At 44.9% G+C, this 22,386-nt stretch overlaps 1 pseudogene; it reads right to left on the bottom strand.

The window, feature by feature from the left end:
- Positions 1 to 16,041: 16,041 nt before the first annotated feature.
- Positions 16,042 to 19,500, bottom strand: LOC147890962 (pentatricopeptide repeat-containing protein DOT4, chloroplastic pseudogene; annotated as a pseudogene).
- Between the last annotated feature and the right edge of the window lie 2,886 nt (positions 19,501 to 22,386).

Raw genomic sequence — 22,386 nt, 5'->3', positions numbered from 1 at the left:
CCCATCGCTAGAAGTGCATTGGGTCTTGTGACTGGGATTTACTTGCACCCCAAAATCCCTCGTCTCATCGCGGTGGGGATTAATCCGGCCAAGGCGGGGATTAATCCAGCCAAGGTCGATCTCAACTTGTACATGATGCACAGATAGAATCCCCAGCAGTCTCTGATCTCGTCCATGTAGCCTTGATAGTAGAAGGCAAGATGATTGATCATGATGACAAGTAAGGAGGTAAACTTATTGACTCAGAAATTTATTTGAACATCAATAGAAAATTCAAGTTCACTTGGACCACTTTTTTGCAACGCAATTTGCTTGCCTATGCTGTGCTTCCTACCTTTGAATAAAGGATGCTTCTCGCCTTATCAGTTCTTGACTCAAATTTGGTGCATACATTGCAACATCAGGTCTTCTCGTTGCAAGCTCTTATGAGAATTATTTGCTAGTTTTGCTTGCTTTTTCATCTTCATACGTTGCTAAGATCTGAAGATTCAAATCGCTTGCTTCAACTCCTTGTTCAGTCGTTTGTTCAAAGAAGTTACTTGTGTTGCCATGGTTGAGCTCTTTTTTTTCCCAAAAATTCTTCAATGCACATCACAAACCACAAATAAGAGAATACAAGTGCTCTTTTGTGAGAGAGAAAGGAATTAAATTAATGGAAATGAAAAAGCCTTGTTGCAAGGAAATACTCTTTTATTTGGCTAGCATTTTCTCAAACACGAAAATCCTATAAAGCCATGTGGCGCATTCTAAAGCATTAGATCTAGCGTCTAAGAAAACAACCTTCCTTCTTTGAAATTACCAAAGAGTCCAAAAACAACTTGGCCTATCTAAATTTATGGGCGTGAACAAGTAATTATGGACACTTGTCTAAATTTATGGGCGCAAACAAGTAATTGGCCTACCCTCTAGGTAGCCTTAGCAATGGTTCAAGTTTTGCAAAGCTAAAGATCCTGATTATTTTTATTTGTTGGGGTGAGAATTTCCTATTGGTTGTTAGCAACTTTGGCAGACTGGTATTTATGACTTTGGTACAAAAGTCGTCATTTATTCAATGACCTGCATGTTCTTGAGTATGATAGATTTGCTCCTTCCTTAGCCTTCCTTTAAAAAAAAAAAGAGAAAGGAACCTTGTATTAATGCTTGTAAGATTTCATACAAGACAACAGCCCCGAAGGTGATGAGTATGAAAAAACTAGAAAAGGCTGAAAGAAAAACTGGCTTGTTTCAGAGAAGCTCAGCTCACTGCCTAGGGGATCTCTGGAATTGGGGCTAACAGCCAAGTGGGGGGACTATACAGCCAGCAAATCCCTCACGGAGTGAAGATGTAGAAAACACCTATAGGCCAAGCCTTGCAGAAACGAGCACGCCTCTCAATAGTCACCCTGGAGCCTGGAGTCTTGCGCTCCCAGGTGGACCATAGAGTGTAAATGATATCCTGTTAGATGGCAACCAAGGTAGCCAAGGGTGGAACCGGGTGCTCTCCCATCACAAGATTGCATCGACCCACCCAAATGTTCAAAGCCATGATGCTGGCTACCATCTCCCAAACACTGTCCTCCCTAGGAGAAGGAGGAGCTAGGGTGTCAGGGGGGATTGCCTTGTGCAGTGCAATCCTCTAAATGCTTTGACCTTATATTTGGTAGGCTGGGGAGGTCTCATCAATCTGAAATGCGTGTCCTTCCTCTGTCAACCAAGCCACCATCCCCCAGGTGTAATCTCTGTGTATACTCTGCATGCATGTCATGATCCTAAGGGTTCTCATCTAGATCCTCACTGTGCTATGACAGCTCCATAGGTAGTGCGAGATAGTCTCTAGGACACCATTTGAGTAGTAGTGGCACTACCCCTCTACTCACATTTGCCCCAACCACGGGCCGATGGGCAAGCCTCCGTGGGCTGCCAACCAGAAGAAGTATGAAATCTTCCTCAACTGCAAGTTGGACCACAACTGCATCCAAAACCTGGAGCAAACATCCTGGGGCACTCTCTGGGTCACCTAGTGTCTTTCCCTCGAGGGAGTCCACCTCGACGAGTCCATTTGAAGTCTCCTGCCAATCCATGTGGTGTAGGAAAAGAAAGGCACCTCATCTATCATCTCAGCTAGGCTACCCTTGGAGGGCCAAAACCACTCCCCCGGGTCCCAGTGGACCTCCCTCAGGGGTCTACCTTCCCATAGCTAGAGGCGCCATCGAGAGGCATCCTGCTCTAAGATACTGGGATCAATGTGCCACTCCTTCCCCAAGCATCCTACCACTCTGATCATCTACCAGTGTATCCCATCAAGACTGCCATCCATCTCAGGGTCACTCCTAGTGAGGGGCTGAAGTAGGCCTCTAGGTCCTACACAGAAGAAGCCAGGGTGCATGCTGCCGCGTTGCATCAAAATCCTCAAGGGAACACCAGTATGAGAAAACTGCCCTAATCATCTGCTGTCTCTCAAAATGTGAAGTCCTTCCCACCAGGACTCAGGAATGGCTAAGTCGATCTCGCCCATCTGCAGCCCTACCCCTCTCAGATGCACTAGGGCATCAAGCCTCGCCTCTGCCTCCATAGGTAGTCTACTCCAGTGACCAAAAGACCCTGCTGGATGACTGTCCCACTGTGCCCATCCAATGTGAGTCTGCTGCCCAAGCATACGTCCCTCTTGATCTCTAAGCTTTGGTTGCCACATAAGGGGCTGGCGCTCAAACTCCTCTCTGCATCTGGGCAGTGAGGCCCCCTACTAATCTCTGCCAAACCCTGTGGAGGCTCCTCATCAAGGGGGAGCCCTTCCCCATAAGGGGAGCCTCTGAGAAGATCCATCTATGTGAAGGCTGCCACTGTCCCCCAGTGTGTGGGGTGTTCCTCAAAAGCCCTCTTTGTAAGAGGAGCTTCCCAGGCTTGCGGCACCTTGGGTGAGGCCACGAATCACCAACTTGCTCCGAGAAGGGCCCTACTCTGCATCTCTAGAATCTCTAGAGCAATGATACCCAAGCCTCTCAGTGCCTGTAGCATGATCACCATCTGCCAAGCTACTTAGGCCCTAGTGTTCCCCGTGCTGTATGAACCTTCCCAGAGGAAGTTTCGTACCAACCATTGGAGCTGCCCAATGCATCCTCTATGAAAGGCACCAATAGGAGGCAATATACTAGGCAATGGAAAGAAGGACCTGGTTTGCCACTAAGGCACAACCTGCGAGGGAGAGTTTGGCCGAGCTCCAATAGAGAAGCTTGCATCGAACACTCTCAAGGACCGGGGCAATTTGCTGTGATGTCAATACCCACCTGGCATCCGAAGTATCTTGCTGTCTGGCCCCACAGTATCCATCTGAAACCAAAGTCACTCCCCCACTCACGGATCTCTTGTGTCTCCTCAAAGCCCATGAAGAAGCCTATGGATTTTGCCCAGTTGATCCGTGCCCATGAGGCCTCACAATAGATAGCCAAGGTGCCTGTGACTCTCTCTAGACTTGCTATGGGGCCCTCAACATACAAGGCCGTGTCATTTGCAAACACCGAGTCAAGGAGCTCCTCCTCCTATCTGATTGGGAGCCTCAACCCTATGAGACCCACCACCTATGATCTCAAGTAGTAGCCTAGAGTGTCCGCTACAAACAAGAAGAGGAGGGGAGCTAGTGGGCAGCCCTAGCCGATCGAGTCAAAGAGAGGAAAGGCCTCACGCAGTTTTGTCTAACGTGTGCCATAGAAATGTGGGATTTAGGGCTTGAAATGTTCTATATAGTCTTTTTAAAGCACTTTAAGGTTTTATTTGTAGGCCCTTTTAAATTAGGATTTGTTGAGTGTCCCACCCCTTCAGTCACCCATTTGCTAATGCTAGCTCTTCACCCCCACCCACCCACCCCCCCGCCCGCCCCACCCACCTCTACCCTACCATGTCGCACATGCACATGCAACTCTGCAATTTCCAAAAAATTTTGTGAATTTTGAAATGTGCGATTGACTAGGAATAGTGTTAACTTTATTAATCAAAATTTTACATTTGGGGTTCTCTTAGGACCCAACGCCTCCCTTGTGTAGCTCTACATTGCAACCAAGCGCAACCCCTTGACTCCCTATGGAAGACTTCCAAGTAGCACATCTCCTTGTCTTCTTGACATGTTGAACCGCTTTTGCGAGACTTGAGACCTCTACCTTGTTGCACTTGAGAGTCCTAGCCTCTATACATCTATAAAACCAGTCGAACATGTCGTGTAGTGCATTGCTTTGCATGATACGGGCCTTGGCACTTTGCGAGTTTTTTTTCTACGAGTTTTGCGAGTTTCTACCTCTATTAAAATATAGCTAGTGGCTAGCTATATATTGACCCTAAATGGGATTTACCTCTGTGCTCCTCTTCAACTCAACATATAGTTGGATTTCATAATGCTTGTCATGACTCCTGCATTAATCCAACTCAAAGCAACACATGTCAAAAGCAAACGTTTGCAAAGAAAAATTCTATAGCTCATAAAACCCCACTCACCTTCACCCCAAATGTTTAACTTTGATGTCTAAATAGATTTGAAAGGGGACTTATAGCATGAAAGCAATTTAATTTTTTTAAAGCAAGATTAGAACCAAGAGCTACCACAAATGTACTATCAAAATAGCAAAAATTATAGATTCGCAACATTTTTTATCACATGAACAAAAATTTTCTCAATAACAAAAAAATGTTATAACACTCCCCCCAGCAAACAATTGATTGACCAATGCCCCACCACAATAGCTCTAACAATCTTGTGGCTTCTAGAATGAGATAGAATTTGGAAATGTTTCATTGGAGAGAGTTGTGGTTGGTGGGTTATGGTTTATGTCAATATCTAAGAACACTATGTACAAAAAGTCCATATGCTTGCAAGCCATGAACTTCCATTTCTCAAAACCAGTGGACAAAATCTGCACATGTGCATTCTTTAGTCTCAAATATAGTCACATTGTAAGTACTACTAGAAGGAATTGGGGCATAACTTTAAATCTAAAGACAACAATCCTATTCTAATTAATGACTACACTTGTATGTTGCTTGAAAATGCAAATCTAATTTTTATCGTGCTCAGTTATGATATTTGTTTGTATGAATAACATGTCTGCATTCCAAGTCTCTCATGCAATTTTGTATGGAATTAATGAAACTTTCTCCCTAGAATCATGCGCACAAGCCAATAAATTTGGCCATTGCATGAGCTGGGGGAGCTAAAATAATGCTATATCTTTAGTGGTATTACACATATGAGTCAAATCATCAAGATACAAGCACATGAATTACATCATCTCACCCCACTATAAGCCCACTTTCCAAAGAATCTTGGGGCCACAACATTCTCTACTTCTCTACCTAAAGTGATAGCCTTCCTAGATTCATGTTGCTAGTGCTTGTGCCCTTGCATATGACATTAGGAATGCACCTAATTGTCCAAAATTTTTTGACTCTCTCCCCCCCCCTCTCTCTCTCTTTCTCTCTCTCTCTCTCTCTCTCTCTCTCTCTCTCCCCCCCCCTCTTTCCTTTGTCTAAGGTCCTCTCCCTACTTCTCTTTTGATGTCCTACCTCTCTTCTAAACCTCTTTCTTCCCTGTCCCTCTCTACCTCTCTCTCCATCCCTACCTATCTTTTGCTCTCTCCTTACCTTCCTACCTCTGTTGACTCTTTCAACCTACCTACCTCTATTTTGCTCCTTTCCTACATCCCTATCTTCCTTGAGGTTCTCTTGCCTAAATTTTCCTTACAGGTGGCTCCACAGTGGCTTGAATCAAAGTTATTGCTCTTGCTTGAATCAAAGCTCTAGCCCTTACTCCAGGCCTTAAAGCATTTTCCCAATCATTGGTGCCTAATCTTGAATTAAGGTGCTACCCAAAACAAAGTACTATTGGAATTGTAAGCTGCCATTTAGAGAGAGAACAATGCTTTCTATGCTAAGAGGGGGGCTTTTTTTGTTAAGTGTAAAAAAAATTTCCCTCTCCAAGCATAGCCTGCCGGCAAGCTATGCTGGGAGAAGTATGCTTTTGTTCATGTCTTTGGGGTAGTTTGTCTTTCGCATGTGGAGTCATGTCTTTGTGGTTTGTGGGATGTCTTTGCAATTTGTGGGATGTGGAGGGAATGGGGGGGAATGGGAATGACTTGTATGGACATGGAACTGCACAAGGATTAGCAAATGGCACTCCTACACCTCCTGCCACTTGTAGCAACAAAAGAGAAGAGAGGTGGAGCAAGGTTACATGGAGGTTGTAGAGATGTTGTAGAGAAGGGAGGGGAAAAGGCCTTGGAGGACCAAGAAAAGTATTGGAGTTTCTGAGTCCTCATGAAGGTTCTAATGGAACAAATTATAGAAGAAGTGGCTCAGTTGCCCGAATCCCCTTTTTGAAAGAGAACAAGTTTTTTAATGCCCCCTTGTGGAATAGCTCGCCGGCGAGCTATGCCACGAAGGATCATTGTTTTTAACAAGTGAAAAAAATTTCCCCCCTCCGACCATAGCTCGCCAGCAAGCTATGACAGGAAGGGGCCTTGTTTTAATAGGTGAAAAATAATTTCGCCCCCTCCTAGCATAGCTCACCGGTGAGCTATGCTTGAAGGTGGTTAATGTTTTTCATGTGACCATTTATGTCATGCTTCCTCTTGGTGAGCGAAAAGAGGGTTGCCCAAGTTTGCATGCAACATGAGCATTACTCCAAGGTAACAAACTTCATGTAGTCTATATTCTGAAGCTCATTTCCTTACTTTAAATTGATAAGACTAGCAATAACTAATGACAATGCTTGAGGAAAGAACACCACTATTTCCATAAAACTGAGAACTACAAAAAGTGGTGATAAAATCTAGATCCACTGGATCGTATAACCTAATCCCTTTACAAGACAAGAGATCAATGTCATTGAGACTTTTTGGTTTTTAAATCTAGTCTTCATTATCCAAAAATGTTTTAAGCTTCACGTTCTAAGATGCAATACCCGAGATCCGAATGGTGAGGAAAAAAACAACACCCCCACCTTGCGTAGCTCATCGACGAGCTATGCCAAGAGGGGTTTAAAAATATTATCTTCTAAAAACCAAATACCCCCTCCTCGCATAGCTCGCCGGCAAGCTATGCCAGGTGTGAGGAAAAACATTTTCCATGCCGGGAAGGAAAGAAGTGTTCAAACAATGTCAATTCAGATATTTGCACCTTTTTCAAGCGTTAGTAGGTTGTTTTCTTTGGTGTGTAGCCAATGACATGCACATGTTCCACTGCTGCAATAGTGTTGTGGACAAGAAGGTGTCTACATTGAAATAAGAAAACTCCCAGTAAATTAGGAAAGCTCCTTACCTAGGCAATTGGGTCTGTGGAGTACGTTTGTAGACATCACAAATGCAAGTCATGAGGGGGTAGCCGGTTTATAGGATTATCCTTCAAACGTTGCTGCCTTTTCCTCTCTCCTAAGAAGCTATGGCAAAGCTAAGGTCCAATATCATTTGCGCCCACATCATCAAGCATAACTTTGATCGCAAAATAGATTTTTAAAGAACTATCTTATTGAAATATATCAAAGTAGTGGTAGTGTAAATGATGCTCGAACCATGTTTGACTGTAACGCAACTAAACCCAATCCGTATTCATGAAATATTTTGATCCAGCCAAAATGGGAGTTTGGATGATGGTAGCATTACTGTTTTAGTAGAATGCCTTGTCAGGAAGTTGTCTCTTGGACAACCATCATTGCAACCTTTTCTCAGAATGTGCTTGGCAATGAAGCTCTGGATTGATGCATATTGAAGGAGTCACACCAAACGATGTTACCCTTGTCTCTACTTTTGATTCATGCACAAGCTTAGAGGCCCTTATTGAGGGCCAAGAGACTCATTCTGCCAACGTTGATGACGACTAACACAGACAAATTCAAAGTTTGGGCAGAGAGCTAGGGAGGCAAGAAGCTTGTTAGAAAGGTAGTGAGTATGGAATGTAGGGAATGGAGAGAGAGGTAGGTACTACGGAGAATAAACAATAGGAAGCGAGAAAAGAGAGAGAGGGAGAGAGTCTGAAGACCCACCAATCCAAGGTTTAGCGTGTGGTTTGAGAAGAGTTCTTCTTGGACAACAAGGCCCATGCACACCTCACGCGCTGATTTGGCAATTGGTCCAATGCATATATGGCTTCACACTTAGCAGCATTCCTCATAGCAATGGGTGGATTGATGCTAGTCTTATCAATTTAAAGTAAAGAAATGAACTTCATAATATAGACTACATGAAGTTTGTTATCTTGGTGTAATGATCATGTTGCATGCAAACTTGGACACCCCTTTTTAACAGTAATTTGAACTTCCAACGCTTCAAGCTCTCACCTTATTTATTTTCTTAATATTTCCATGAGCCCCCCTCAACATATGTAGGCTCCATACATATAATAACTTATGACATTAACTTAGAGGGGGGATGAAAAGTTAAAGAGGTAAATAAATTTTGAGCCCCCTATGGCATAAATCATCGACGAGTTATGCAAGGGGGAGATAGGGAAAAAAAATACTAGTAGATTCCCCTTCGACATATCTTGTTGGTAAGGAGATGGAGATTATAAGGTTTTGAGCACCTCTGACATAACTTACTGAGACTATGTCAAAGTGCATCTGGAATCGATGATCATAGATTACATTTATTGAACCCCCCCAACATAGTTTGTTGGTGAGCTATGCCAAAGGGGGATGAAAATGAGAGGTGTCCAGAGAGAGAGAGAGAAAAAGAGAGAGAGAGAGAGAGAGAGAGAGAGAGAGAGAGAGAGAGAGAGAGAGAGAGAGAGAGAGAGATGTTTGACAAACCTAGAAGTTATGTTAACATAATTCAAGAATTATTTTAGGAGTTTTATTTGGATAATGTTAGAATTAGTAAAAAGTACTTTAGAATGGTGATGACTAGGTCATTACATAAGCGTGTTATGGAGGTCATTACATAAGCATGTTATTGAGATAACAACACATAAATTACATCATGTAGAGACAATAGAACAATTCCTCCTATAGGAGACCAAGAGTTACAGCAAGAGAATGTTGCAATTAGGGTGAGTACTTTCCTTAAATTACTCAATGATTATAGCAATGACAAAGGGTTATAAGATCTACTCAATATTTGACTATATTTTTAGTCGAAACTTCTTTGCAATGATGTGAGGGAACAAGGATATCCACATTGAGATCCGCGTTCACTGGCGATGGCTATTTGGAGGAAAAACCTCTTATATTGTAGATGTAATTCTTTTGGAGATACCCATTAGCATCAATATAACTGATCTTATGGCACTATATTTTAGGATAAATTTTTGTGTCACGGAAGCTTGCTATGGATGCAAATAATTAGATTTCTTGGGAGAAGATGTTTTGCTCATAGTAGTCCATTTGAAATTGGTATTTTGAAGTTTGGTTGATAATTGAATTGGAAGTATAGTATTTGTTTTCGGATTGCATGTCAAACATAGCTAGCCACTAGCTATGTTCTTTGTGGTTGTACTTCATTGAAAAACGCACAAAACTTGCAAAAAAGAAACTCGCAAAATATCAAAACCCGCATGATACTACCCCCATGCCTTGTATTCATGAAGTAGGGTGCTTTTGCGTCATAGTGTGATTTCTCCATGCCTTGAGTATTACAAATGGAAAGAGGCCCCCATTGCTCCATAAACCAATTGGTGCATGTGCATAAAGGAAATGGTGTTAAGAAAAACATCATATTAGAAACATAAACTGACCCAAGGATAATGCACAAAATTTCAACCTAAGGTGGATTACCATGTAATGTGTAATATGTGACTCCCCCCATTCTTCTACCCTCAATGATATGAATTCTCCCAACATTTTCCTGAATCTCTCAAAATAAAGCTCATCCATTTAACCCTCTCTACGCAAATTTATAAATGTTTCAATCTTTGTCCACAGTTTTGCTCTCACAGTAGCAATTCGCAGATGTGAAGCTTGATTCATAGTGCACTCACAAAAACATTTCTAGTGCTCCCAACCTAGGGTGCTCTGAGCCAATGTATGCTTTTCTTTATCAGCATTGTGGCTAGACAAGAACCTCCTTGCCTTTGCTCCACCCATGGACACTTTAATAGGAAGATTTTGTATCTTTCCTAATTGTTTCTTGTCATGCTTAAGCTTCACATTGCCTCCATGAAGGCCCATCAGTGAGTATTTTGTTAGCTTTTGCAATGCATTGTGCAAAGACTTGTTGTAGCCTCAAATTCAAGCATAAACTAGATGGAGATAGAGTAACTTATCAAGTATGCGCAGTTCAGCATGGAAAGAACACGTGTACCCACTCCAATGGAATCGAAAAAATGGGTTCCCACTTAGGATCGCTTTGGTGGTGATGATCAGGGGCTACACTTTGGTTGCAAGAAAGGATGCCATTTTCCCACTGTAGGCTTCCCTTTAGCATTTTCTAAGAGTGGGTGCAATACAAGCATGTGCATTTCGCATCTGTACCAATATCACAACCATACAAGCACTTGAGGGTCTTCAAATCACTAGCTAGATGCCATTCCATTTGAAATGTTCCATGCCCATCCACTATCAATGTTTGCCATGCCTCTTGTCTTTGAATAATCAATGGGATGCTAGTTCTCTCCAAAACCCACTTCAATGTCTCGTGGCACTCTTTTGGGGTCTTAAATGTTGCAACCCACCATATGTCCTTCTCAAATTGGACTGGGAAACCCTGCTCAGCTTCCTCATCCCCTTGAGAAAATGACAGGCATCGTTCATAATACAAATGCTCACCCTCTCTAGCTTGTGCTCTTTTTTCAACTGACCTTCATCCATTTTTTTAACAAATACTAGCTACCATCTGTACAATGAAAGAGAAATAGGGTAAGGATATAGAAATTAGAAGAAGTAAAGTTGAATGCGAAGGGGAAATTTCTCTTACCTTCTTCTCTCATCCAATAGAATTTGACCATGGCTCTCTGCAATTCTCTACATCCACGTAAACATTATTGAAAGCATTCATCTCAAACGTTTGGATGCCAGATTTCTTTTTACTCTTCCAAGTCATTGTACCACTTACACAATGATATCCTCCAAGCTTTTCTCTTGCACATTGGTTTGTTTATTGACGTGTAAGCCATACAAACCAAGGTGTTGGCAATGGCACTATAGATATCTTATACTTTTCCTCCATAGCAGACTTGAAAATTTTAAAAATAGAGTTGTAAGCTTCATGACTTACACAAGCAGCATCATAAGCTCCAAGTACCTCCTTTGCTTGCACAAGACCCTTGAAGTCCTTCATCTTCTCTCTAGCAACTTGTTCACGCAACCCTTTTTGTCTAGGGTTTTTCAACACTTCCATGATATCACTTGGCTTTATTAAACTTCTCAGAACATATGAAGGGTCAATATCATCCATTTCCATTGTTCCCATCATGTCCTCCATGAAATTCCTAAAGTAGAGTACAAATGAGTCTTAGTGGAAACACTGCAACACCACAAATATTTTGGGGTAAGAAGTTTCATTGAAACATTGGGGAACTAACCTTGTAGCCCATACTCTCCTCTTTTAGCAAGCACCACTATTGGACGACAATGCATCCAGTGATTGCAATTGCCTTTTCCTCTCCTTCAATCCCAAAGGTGTTCCCTTCAACTTTTGTACTCCTTCTATCAACTTCTCTCATTCCTTTTCCATAGCATGTTGAACTTGACCATAGATAAACCTTTCTAAAGCTTGTTTTCTTTCAGCGAGCTTATGGATTGATTCTTCCAATTCCTGTCACTCCAACTCCTATGCACGGGCTTTGTCACGGAGTTCCTTGTTTTGCAATTGGAGATCCTGCATACTACTATGCATTGCCACAATAGTAGAGCAATAGTAATATTTCCCAAATGTGCTAGTTCTTTTGCTCGGGCTCTGTGCACCTCGCTTGCTTGTTTGAGCATGGTTCAATTGATTGCAATAACCAAGCAATCCAGGACTCTTTTGGGTGGCAAGGTCTAAAGGATACAAGATTCCATCCACCCAAAGGTCAAGAGGCTTCTTCCCTTGCAATCAAAGACGGTGGACACATTTGGAAGAGTTCCCCTAAATCCCAAATGGCATGTACTTGCATATTCAGCCTCCAATTGTAAGTTCATATGGTACTTGTTGGATATGTTCTGCATGAGTACTCAAAGAGAGGTATTAGTGTTGCAAGCTAAAATGTAGGGGAGAGCAGGCAAAGAGGGAGTAGTGAGAGGGAGGGAGTAGCAAGGAAGAGGGAGGAGGAGAAGCAAGTCCTGCAGGGCGAGAGGAAGAGGAGGAGAGTAGGGCAAATCGTGTAGAAGGGAGGGAAGGAGTTACTGCAAGAGGGAGGAGGAGGGGAGAGGAAGGGGGGAGGGGGCGCAAAGCAGCTGGAGGAGGGGAGAGGGAGTAGGGCAACTGGAGAAGAAGGGAGGAGGAGGAGCAAGAAGGAGCGGAGGAGGAGGAGCAAGAATGAGGAGGGGAGAGGAGGAAGGAGGGAGAGGGAGGGGGAGGGAGGGAGAGGGAGAGGGAGGGGGAGGGAAGGAGGATGATGGGGAGGAGGGAGGGATGGAGGAGAGAGAGGAGGGAGAGGGAGGGGGAGGGAGAGGGAGAGGGAGGGAGGGAGGGGGAGAGAGAGGGAGGGAGAGAGGGAGGGAGATTCAAAATTTGAAAATTCAAATTTCAAAACATGGCTCCTCCCCTCATTGATGGGGGGAGAGGTGGGCTCAATTGTGGCCTTAATCCACCTAGGCTGGGCTGGTTAGGCCTGATTGGGGCCCTCCAAGCCCCTTGCATTGGCCCACTAAGCACTTCTTAATCCATGAGGTGGGCTCAATTGTGGCCTTGATCCACCTAGGTTGGGCTGGTTAGGCCTGCTTGGGGCCCTCCAAGCCCCTTGCATTAGCCCACTGAGCATTCCTTAATCCATTCCTTATGAGGCCCTTTTGAGACCCCAATTCTCCCCTAATGAGAGCTGAAATGGAAATTCGGATAGTGGACTTTGGTGCATCACAACACAAGTGGCACAATAGAGATTACTTAAAGCATCAAACACTAGTTAAGGATTGGTTCATCATTGCTTGTAGCAAGTGACTAAATGGGACATGCTTGTAGCAAGTGACTAAATCGGACATGCGGAACTAGATTTTGGTGTACCCCAACACATGTATTGCAAGAAGGATTGGTTAACTTTAGTTAAGGGTTATTTATATTTGTGACAATCATTGGGTTATTTATATTTGTGACAATCATTCACTTTCAATCAAAAGGATCGAGGATATCGAACCATATGCCTCAGCCTAGTTTTCTAATGGATAGAATCCTCACCATAGTTCATGTTAACCAAGCCACTTAGATGACGATAATTAAGCTATCCTAGATTATCCAACCAAGTTGAAGTTTATCATACAAGCTCAACAACTAAACATGTTCCATGATGCTCAATGGTCGATGATACACCTGAAGGATAGTCAAAACGCTTTCAAGAGGACGTTTATCTTTTTTCTTGATTGGCACTCTCCTGCATTCAATGGGAAAGAGGGGTCGCACCTAGAAACGAAATTTGATGTTTGTAGTGAAGCAAGAGTTTAATTCCAAGAATTATATGTTTTCTGCACTTGGAGATCTACTTGCTCACTCTATTTCTAAACGGCATGGCAACAAACCTACGTAGTATAGCCATCCTCATTTGGTTACCCCCTCCTTGCTCCACGTGTGACATGGGTCATATGGGATACTATAATTGCCATGTCTATTTTGACAATTGGAATCCATGCTCGTGCAAGTACCTGCCTTGACACAACCAAACACGTGTACCACCACCAAACAAGGCAGTCAGTCGTCGTCGGTGCATGCAGTCACTGTGTGCCACACTTCGAGATCTGCCCATGAATCACACACAAGCGACAAGGGGGCACCTAAGGGGGTAAGCCCATTTCCAACACCCCCTGTGGGCTAAGCACCTTGAAAGGTGAGCCAAGCAAACCAAAGGCCAACCCAACTACAACTCGGGGGACACGAAACCGCACGGGGAGGACAGACCAAAGTCCTCCCAAAGCACCAAACACGTGTACCACCACCAAACAAGGCAGTCAATCGTCGTTGGTGCATGCAATCACCGTGTGCCACACTTCGAGATCTGCCCACGAATCATGGGACTCCATGACAAGTCACACTTTAATGCCCACTACCACAAATCATGACAGCTCTACACAAGCACATATAGGTCTTGAAACAATCGCGCTCGTCATCATGTGTCATGCACACGACAAGCATCGTCGAAAACGCCTACTCTGATGCCATGTAAAGCGACAGAGGATGCCATGTTTCATTAGGGAGTAATCGGGTACGAAGGGTCCCAATCCCTCACCCCATAGCCGTGTCAAAGCCCTCTCCCACTCCCAATTGGTCGTTACCTTATCATGTCAACATTGATAGCATAAAGAAGTGGGCGTAGAAATCATGAGAGATGTAATTTCACAAGAAAATTTCAATACGACATTCCTAATACATCATAATCTCCTTTACAAGATAAGCTTGGCTTTGTAAATTCGCTAACATTTTCTTTCAGATTACACAGCATATAGCTATTGGAAATGGGCTAACCCCCTTGGGTGCCCTCTTTGTGGCTTGTGTGGAATATTGTATATGGCCTCATGGAGGCGCTACTAGACACATGGATTGTGGCTCTAAACTAATCCCATAAGAGATAGTGGGATGGTGAGGGCCTTGGATATATTAAGGAGTTAGCCCCCTCTCTCACATCCCGCTGGCTCGTTTGGGAGTGGGAGAGGGCTTTGACACGGCTATGGGGCGAGGGATTGGGACCCTCCGTACCCGATTCCTCCCTGATGAAACATGGCATCCTCTGTCGCTTTACATGGCATCAGAGTAGGCGTTTTCGACGATGCTTCTCGTGTGCATGACACATGACGAGCGCGATTGTTTCAATACCTATATGTGCTTGTGTAGAGCTGTCATGATTTGTGGTAGTGGGCATTAAAGTGTGACTTGTCATGGAGTCCCATGATTCGTGGGTAGATCTCGAAGTGTGGCACACGGTGACTGCATGCAACAACGACGACTGACTACCTTGTTTGGTGGTGGTACACGTGTTTGGCGCTTTGGGAGGACTTTGGTTTGTCCTCCCCGTGCGGTTTCGTGTCCCCCGAGTTGTAGTTAGGTTGGCCTTTGGTCTGCTTGGCTCACCTTTCAAGGTGCTTAGCCCACAAGGGGTGTTGGAAATGGGCTTACCCCCTTAGGTGCCCCCTTGTGGCTTGTGTGTGATTCGTGGGCAGATCTCGAAGTGTGGCACACGGTGACTGCATGCACCAACGACGACTGACTGCCTTGTTTGGTGGTGGTACACGTGTTTGACGCTTTGGGAGGACTTTGGTTTGTCCTCCCCGTGCGGTTTCGTGTCCCCTGAGTTGTAGTTGGGTTGGCCTTTGGTCTGCTTGGCTCACCTTTCAAGGTGCTTAGCCCACAGGGGGTGTTGGAAATGGGCTTACCCCGTTAGGTGCCCCCTTGTGGCTTGTGTGGAATATTGTATATGGCCTCATGGAGGCATTGCTGGACACGTATATTGTGGCTCTAAACTAATCCCATAAGCTATAGTGGGATTGTGAGGGCCTTTAATATATTAAGGAGTTAGCCCCCTCTCTCACATCCCGCCAGCTCTTTTGGGAGTGGGAGAGGGCTTTGACACAGCTATGGGGTGGGGGATTGGGACATGATGACATGTGGCATCCTCTGTGGCTTTACAATAACTAATGAATTATAGGTTGGAGTGGTAGACTTGTCATTAGTTCTCATATGTCGATACATATATGGTTCACATCAATGATCATATGTTTATATAAAGTTGATAATGTGCGAAATCCAAACGGCTAAACATGAAAATCAGGAGGGGCTATAGTAAAAACGCAAAAAGTCTGGGGAGTGTCAAACTATAACTTCAGAAGTCACAAAACTTGAATTCTGTTGATTTATTGAAAAATTGCACAGCTTTTTAAATTATCCTTACTACCAACATTTCACAAGCAGGTAAAGACAACTCACTCAACATAAATCAGGCCAACAGGTTTTCATCCTCCTGTCAGCACAGCTCACCTATCTTTCCATCATCCGAGCAGGAACATTTCAAATCAGTGAGACCTTATGTCACCAATAGTCTCTACGAGTATTTATGAAAGTTGTTTGCATCTTTCGCAAGACTTACTTGCTGTTGTATCTATAATGCAAGAGCAGTGTACTCCTTACAAATCCAGAGATTTGATTTCTAGTGACTCCAGATCCAGAAATCACACGAGCCTAGTTCAATGCTCTATCTTTAATACAATATGAGTGGCTTTAGGACACTCCTCAAAATCCAGAGATTGATTATTAGATAACTCCAGATCTAGAAATCACACCAGCTTGGTTTTATGAACCGATTTCCCAGAAAGGCAACCTCCCTTAGGACTCAATTTCCTCCTCTCTGTATACCTCGTCCACCTTTCTGTTCTTTGAGCAGGAACATTTCAAATAAGATGAACACTGGCTCCCATATATGCATTATCATTATGTCCCCACAAGTACACTTTCCATTCTTAAAGACATGAAAGCGTTTTGCATCTTTCAAAAAGATAGTTCGCTGCTCTATCTTTGATATGAAAGCAATGGCCATCAGACAGTCCTCACAAGAACCTGAGGTTTTTTAACACTCGTATGGGCGTCCCACTTTCAGTATTAATTAGACACTATAGACAGCTTCTCACTGTGCCCACTTAACCATCATTCCTCGCCTTATCAGACACATCGTGTCATAAACAATGCAGGTCTAAGACATACCCTTCCTCTCCCATTTTGAGGACAAGACCTTTTAGCTTTGCATACATATCTTTGCTTTGAGAATGTCTTGCAGCCCCCACCACAAATGTATGCACGGTTCCGCCTACCTCAATCCACGTCTGTTCTGGCTTCTTCCATGCATGTTCTCTAACTCTCATCGCCTCGATCTTCTTCTCATCTTCCTGCATGTGAGCACCTGCATAGATGTTAGACATCAAAACATAAGCTGCAGAATCCTTTTCATCCAATCGCATGGCATGTTCAAAGGCCCATTTTCCAAGTTCTACATTACCCCACTTTCGGCAAGCACCCAACACAGTATGCCACAATGCGAGATTAGGGTGGAAAGGCATCTTCTCCACCATTGCTACCACCTTGTCTAATTGGCCTGCACGGCCAAGGAGATCAACCATGCAAGTGTGATGCTCAATAGTTGGAGTGATGGCATAGTCTTTGCTTATTGCCTCAAAGTACTTCTGACCCTTATCCACGAGACCTGTGTTACTGCATAAAGTAAGAACGCTAAGGAATGTGACCCCGTTTGGCTTTATGCCTTCTTTTCTCATTCTCTCAAGCGTATGGAAAACATTTATGCTTTCTCCTAGCTGAGCATATCCTGCAATTAGTGCAGTCCATGAGACTACATCTCGAACTGGCAGCTTGTCAAACACTTCTAGTGCTTTTGCAAGCGAGCCACATTTGGCATACATGTCGACCAAGGTGTTGCCAACAGAAAGATCACTTTCTAGTTCATGTCTGGCAATCTGTGTGTGTATCTCTCGGCCCTTGTCTGTGGCTCCTATGCTGCCACAAGCTTTCAAGCTGCAAACAAACGTGACAGCATCTGCAGACACACTCTCCCGTTGCATGCGTTCAAAACAGCTTAGCGCTTCTTTAGCAAGCCCATGGTCAGCATATCCTAAAATTATTGCAGTCCATGAGACTACATCTCGAGCTGCCAGCTTATCAAACACTTCCTGTGCTTTGGAAAGCCAGCCACATTTGGCATACATGTCAATTAACGTGTTGCCAACAAAAAGATCTCTTTCCAACCCATGCCGGGCAATCTCTGCATGTATTTCTTGGCCCTTGTCTAAGGATCCTACTCTGCCACAAGCTTTCAAGCTGCAAACCAATGTGACGTCATTTGGAGAGATGCCCTCCTGTTGCATCTGCTCAAAACAGTTTAGTGCTTCCTCACCAAGCCCCCGTTCAGCATATCCAACAATTATCGCAGTCCATGAGGCTTCCTTTTGAACTGGCATCTTGTCGAACACTTCCCGTGCCTTTGCAAGTGAGCCACATTTGACATACATCTCGACCAAGGTGTCACCCACAAAAGAATCTCTTTCCAATTCCTGTCTCACAATCTCCATGTGCATTTCTCGGCCCTTGTCTATGGCTCCTATGCTGCCACATGCTTTCAGGCAGCATGCAAATGTGACAGCATCTGGAGAAACACCCTCCAGTTGCATTTGGTCAAAACAATTAAGCGCTTTCTCAGCAAGCCCATGTTCAGCATATCCTACTATTAGTGCAGTCCACGAGATTACATCTTGAGCTGGGAGCTTGTCAAACACATCTCGTGCTTGAGCAAGCAAGTCACATTTGGTATACATGTCAACCAAGGTATTCCCTAAAAAAGGATCTCTTTCCAGTTCCTGTCTGGCAATCTCCGTGTGTATTTCTCGGCCTTGTTCTGCATTTTTCAGCCTAGCACAAGCCTTGAGTAGGGCCACAAACGTATATTTGGTAGGGTGTATAGAATCCTCTTGCATTTTTTGGTACAGGTTGAGGGCATGCTTCGATTCCCCACATTCAATAGAACCCGCAATGAGAGAAGTCCAAGAATGCTCGTTCCTATGAACCAACCTGTTAAAAACTTGCTGAGCATCGCATATGCTTCCACATTCTACCAACATTGGGACAAGGTGATTTCCAAGAGATATATGAGATTCCAGCCCAATTTTGCGCATGTACGCATGCAACCGCTTGGCATAACCTAGGTTTTTCTTTTTTCGGCACGTCTGCAAAATGCTAACGAATTTCTCCAGAGAAGGTAGCTGGGCCATCCGCTCGACGGAAGTGAGTGCCTCCCCTAATTTCAGCATCTCCCTCCTCTCATTCTCCTGTACTCCAGACCTGCTACACTTGGCTGGCTCCTCGCCAAGCCACAGAGTTCAGAGCCCGACACTCCTTTTTCTCGCACATATCTTTAAACCAACCTGATATAATACATGAAATCTGGAGCCATTGGTTTTAAATCCCTTGGATTTTTCTATTGAATCTCACAGGACTCCTCAGATTAGCCAGAATGTATAAGGTTTTCCCTCTGCAAACTCATCGCACACTTGTGAGGTGCTGCGGCCATAAGCACACTGTACTCGAGCTATCTGCCACCCAAATCCCCATGAAGACCCATCGCCAGAAGTGCGTCGGGTCTTGTGACTGGGATTTTTTAAGGTACTTCCATCCCAAAAAGCCCTCGTCATCGCTGTGAAGATTAATCTGGCCAAGGTCGAACTCAACCTGTGCATGATGCGCAGACAGAATCCCCAGCTGTCTCCGAGCTCGTCCATGTAGTCTTGATAGCTGAAGGCAAGATGATGGATCATGCTGACAAGCATAATTGAGCATCAATAGAAAATTCGAGCTCACTTGAGCCACATTTTTGCAACTCGATTCGCTTGCCTATGCTACGCTGCCTGCCTACGAAGGAAGGATGCTTCTCGCCTTATCAAACTCAGATTTAGGTAGAACAGAATGTCTGTGTAGAGTAGCGACAAAGCTCCGCTTGCACTTGCATAAGGCTAGAAATAATCCTCTTAGAAATCTAACTAGCATGTTTTACATGCAAGTTCTACATGCAACTCCTACATGCGAGTTGTACATGCGAGTTGTACATGCAAGTTCTACATGCGAGTTGTACATGCGAGTTCTGCATGCAAGTTTTACATACGACTTGTACATGCGAGTTCTACATGCAAGTTCTACATACGACTTGTACATGCGAGTTCTACATGCAAGTTCTATATGCAACTCCTACATATAGCTCCTACATGCAACTCCTACATGCAAGTCGTACATGCGAGTTCTACATGAAAGTTTTACATACGACTTCTACATACAACTCCTACATGCGAGTTGTACATGCGAGTTCTACATACGACTTTTACATGCAACTTCTATATGCAAGTCCTACATGTAGAGAGAGAATGTGTTACAATTCCTACATGCAGAGAGAGAAGCTCTCCAACTTGTATAAATATCCCATAATGGAATGAAGCCCACTCTTTGGGGCATTGTGTTGAGTTCTACTTTGGTATTCCAAGCAATTGTCTCAAGTGTCCATGCTTCCTTGCACTCCACGTCCAAAAGCATGTCCTAACCTTGCAACTCCTTCTCCCCTCTCCTCCAACCTTGCAACCCATCCTCTCCCTCTCCTCCTCCCTCCTCCTCCTCCTCCTCTCTCCTCCTCCCTCCTCCTCCTCCTCCTCCTCCTCCTCCTTTTTGTCTCTTCTTTTCCCCATGCTCTTATACCTTCTTCCTCTCCCACTTCTATGCTCCCCCTTAATCCTTTGTTCCTCAACCCTTAAACTCTATGATCTACGAGGGAGATGAGTTCTCTACTATGTACTCTATCCTAAACCTTGGAACCTCCTTCTAAACCTTGGAACTCCTTCTAACCCTGGAATCTCCTTCTAACCCTGGAACCTCCTTCTAAACCTTAGAACTCCTTCTAAACCCTGGAACCTCCTTCTAAACCTTAGAACTCCTTCTAATCCTGAAACCTCCTTCTAAACCCTCTAACCCTGGAACTTCATTTCAACCCTTAAACTCCTCCTAAACCCTGCAACCCCCAATGAAGGCGAAAGCCTTCATTACCTCAATCATGATGATACACATTCCTTTTACACATGCATGCACTTTGTTTGCTTACCACACTTAAGCCTACGTCTCTCACCGGAACACGACTCGAGGTCCTAAGCTACACATATACTACAACCGACAACCTCGATATATCTCTAGGTGACAAAAAGCCTCGGAACCCTGCATACTGAGAAAACCCTGCTCTTCTTATGAAAGCGGTAGGAAAGAGCCAACATTTGGCGTCATTGTCGGGGAGACTAGCATCTCAAGTAATGAGTAAACATACACAGATATGTGTAAAAAAACAAACTACTTCGAACTTTCAGGAACATAACACTCAAGGGCAAGGAGAGTAAACTTTTTTTTCCATTTTTAGCCAAACATATCTACCCCAAGCATCAACCTTGGGTTCCTACCTTAAGAAATTTTCTTTATTTCTTAAATAGAAGCCACTTGATAAACAATCAAGCTAGATAGTGGACACGAATGTGTAGAGCTTGCAATTTCGATCATTCACCTTTTTGCACAAGAGCAAACCGAGCCATCCATAAAAGTTATGGCTTGGGAAGAGTTTAGGGTTTGACCCTAAACCTAAACTCATTTCTTATAAAAACCCACTCCACCCCCTCATTCTTCATCTTTCACATTTTGCCTCCATCCTCTTCTTCATTCTGAGCCCTACGCAAGACACTCATCCCTCTCCATCGACCACCATCTTACTCCCATCCTCACATTGTAAGTGACTTCGAGCCCATCTCGCAGCAATAACCTAGCCATCCACCCACCGTCCATTGTATCTCAACAATCCCGTTACATCGAGAAAGACTTGGAGAGCGTTCAGGTGACCACCTCTTCCTCCCTTTGGATTTCCGTCCGTCAAGTTTTCTTCTTCTTTTCCCCCTCCCATTTCCACCACCCTCCCCCTCCCATTTCCACCACCCCCCCCCTCCCCCCCTCCATCTCCACCACCCCCTCCCCCTTCCATCTCCCCCTCCCCCCTCCATCTCCACCACCCCCTCCGCCCTCCATCTCCACCACCACCCCCTCCCCCTTCCATCTCCACCACCCCCTTCCCCCTTTCCCCCTCCATCTCCACCACCCCCTTCCCCCTTTCCCCCATTCCCTCCCCCCCTCTCTCTCTCTCTCTCTCTCTCTCTCTCTCTCTCTCTCTCTCTCTCTCTCTGCTCTCCCCCTCCCCTCACCACAATCCCCCTCCCCCCCCCCCCAACCAACCCCCCTTAGTTGAACCCCCCCACCGCCCCGCCTGCCACCCGCAGCCCCCCGATCACCTGCGCCCGCTGCTCGTCGCCCTGCCTCGCCCTGTTGCTCACGCCTGTGCCCCGTAGCTCGCCCTCTTGCCCCGTAGCCCGCCCACCCGCCCCCCACCCATCCTCTCCAACCCTCCCCTTCCCCTCCAATCCTCCCCGCTCGCCCCCACTCCTCTCCCCTGCGCCCCCCCTATGCCCCTGTCCCCTCTCCCCTCCCCTCCGCTGTGTCCCCCCTCCGCCCCGTCCCCTCTCCCCTCCCCTCCCCTCCCCTACACCCCCCCCACGTGAACCCCCCCCCTCGTCGCCACACTTACCCCCCCCCCCCCCCCGGCCGCGCCGCCGCTAAGGTACTCCCCCCCCCAGTTTTTTTAGGGAAAAAAAAAACCTAAACCTAACCCTAGGTTAGGTTAACCTAGGTTAGGCTAGTTTTCACCTAGGTTAGTCTTAACCTAGGTTAGATTATCTTTAACTGTAGTTAAGTT

The sequence above is a fragment of the Dipteris shenzhenensis genome, chromosome 18 (assembly GCF_047967505.1).
Source record: "Dipteris shenzhenensis isolate YYH24624 ecotype China chromosome 18, Dip_SZ_1.0, whole genome shotgun sequence".
In the NCBI taxonomy this organism is placed as follows: domain Eukaryota; kingdom Viridiplantae; phylum Streptophyta; class Polypodiopsida; order Gleicheniales; family Dipteridaceae; genus Dipteris; species Dipteris shenzhenensis.
The sequence above is the reverse complement of the archived record's forward strand: the minus strand, read 5'-3'. Positions and strand labels throughout refer to the sequence as shown.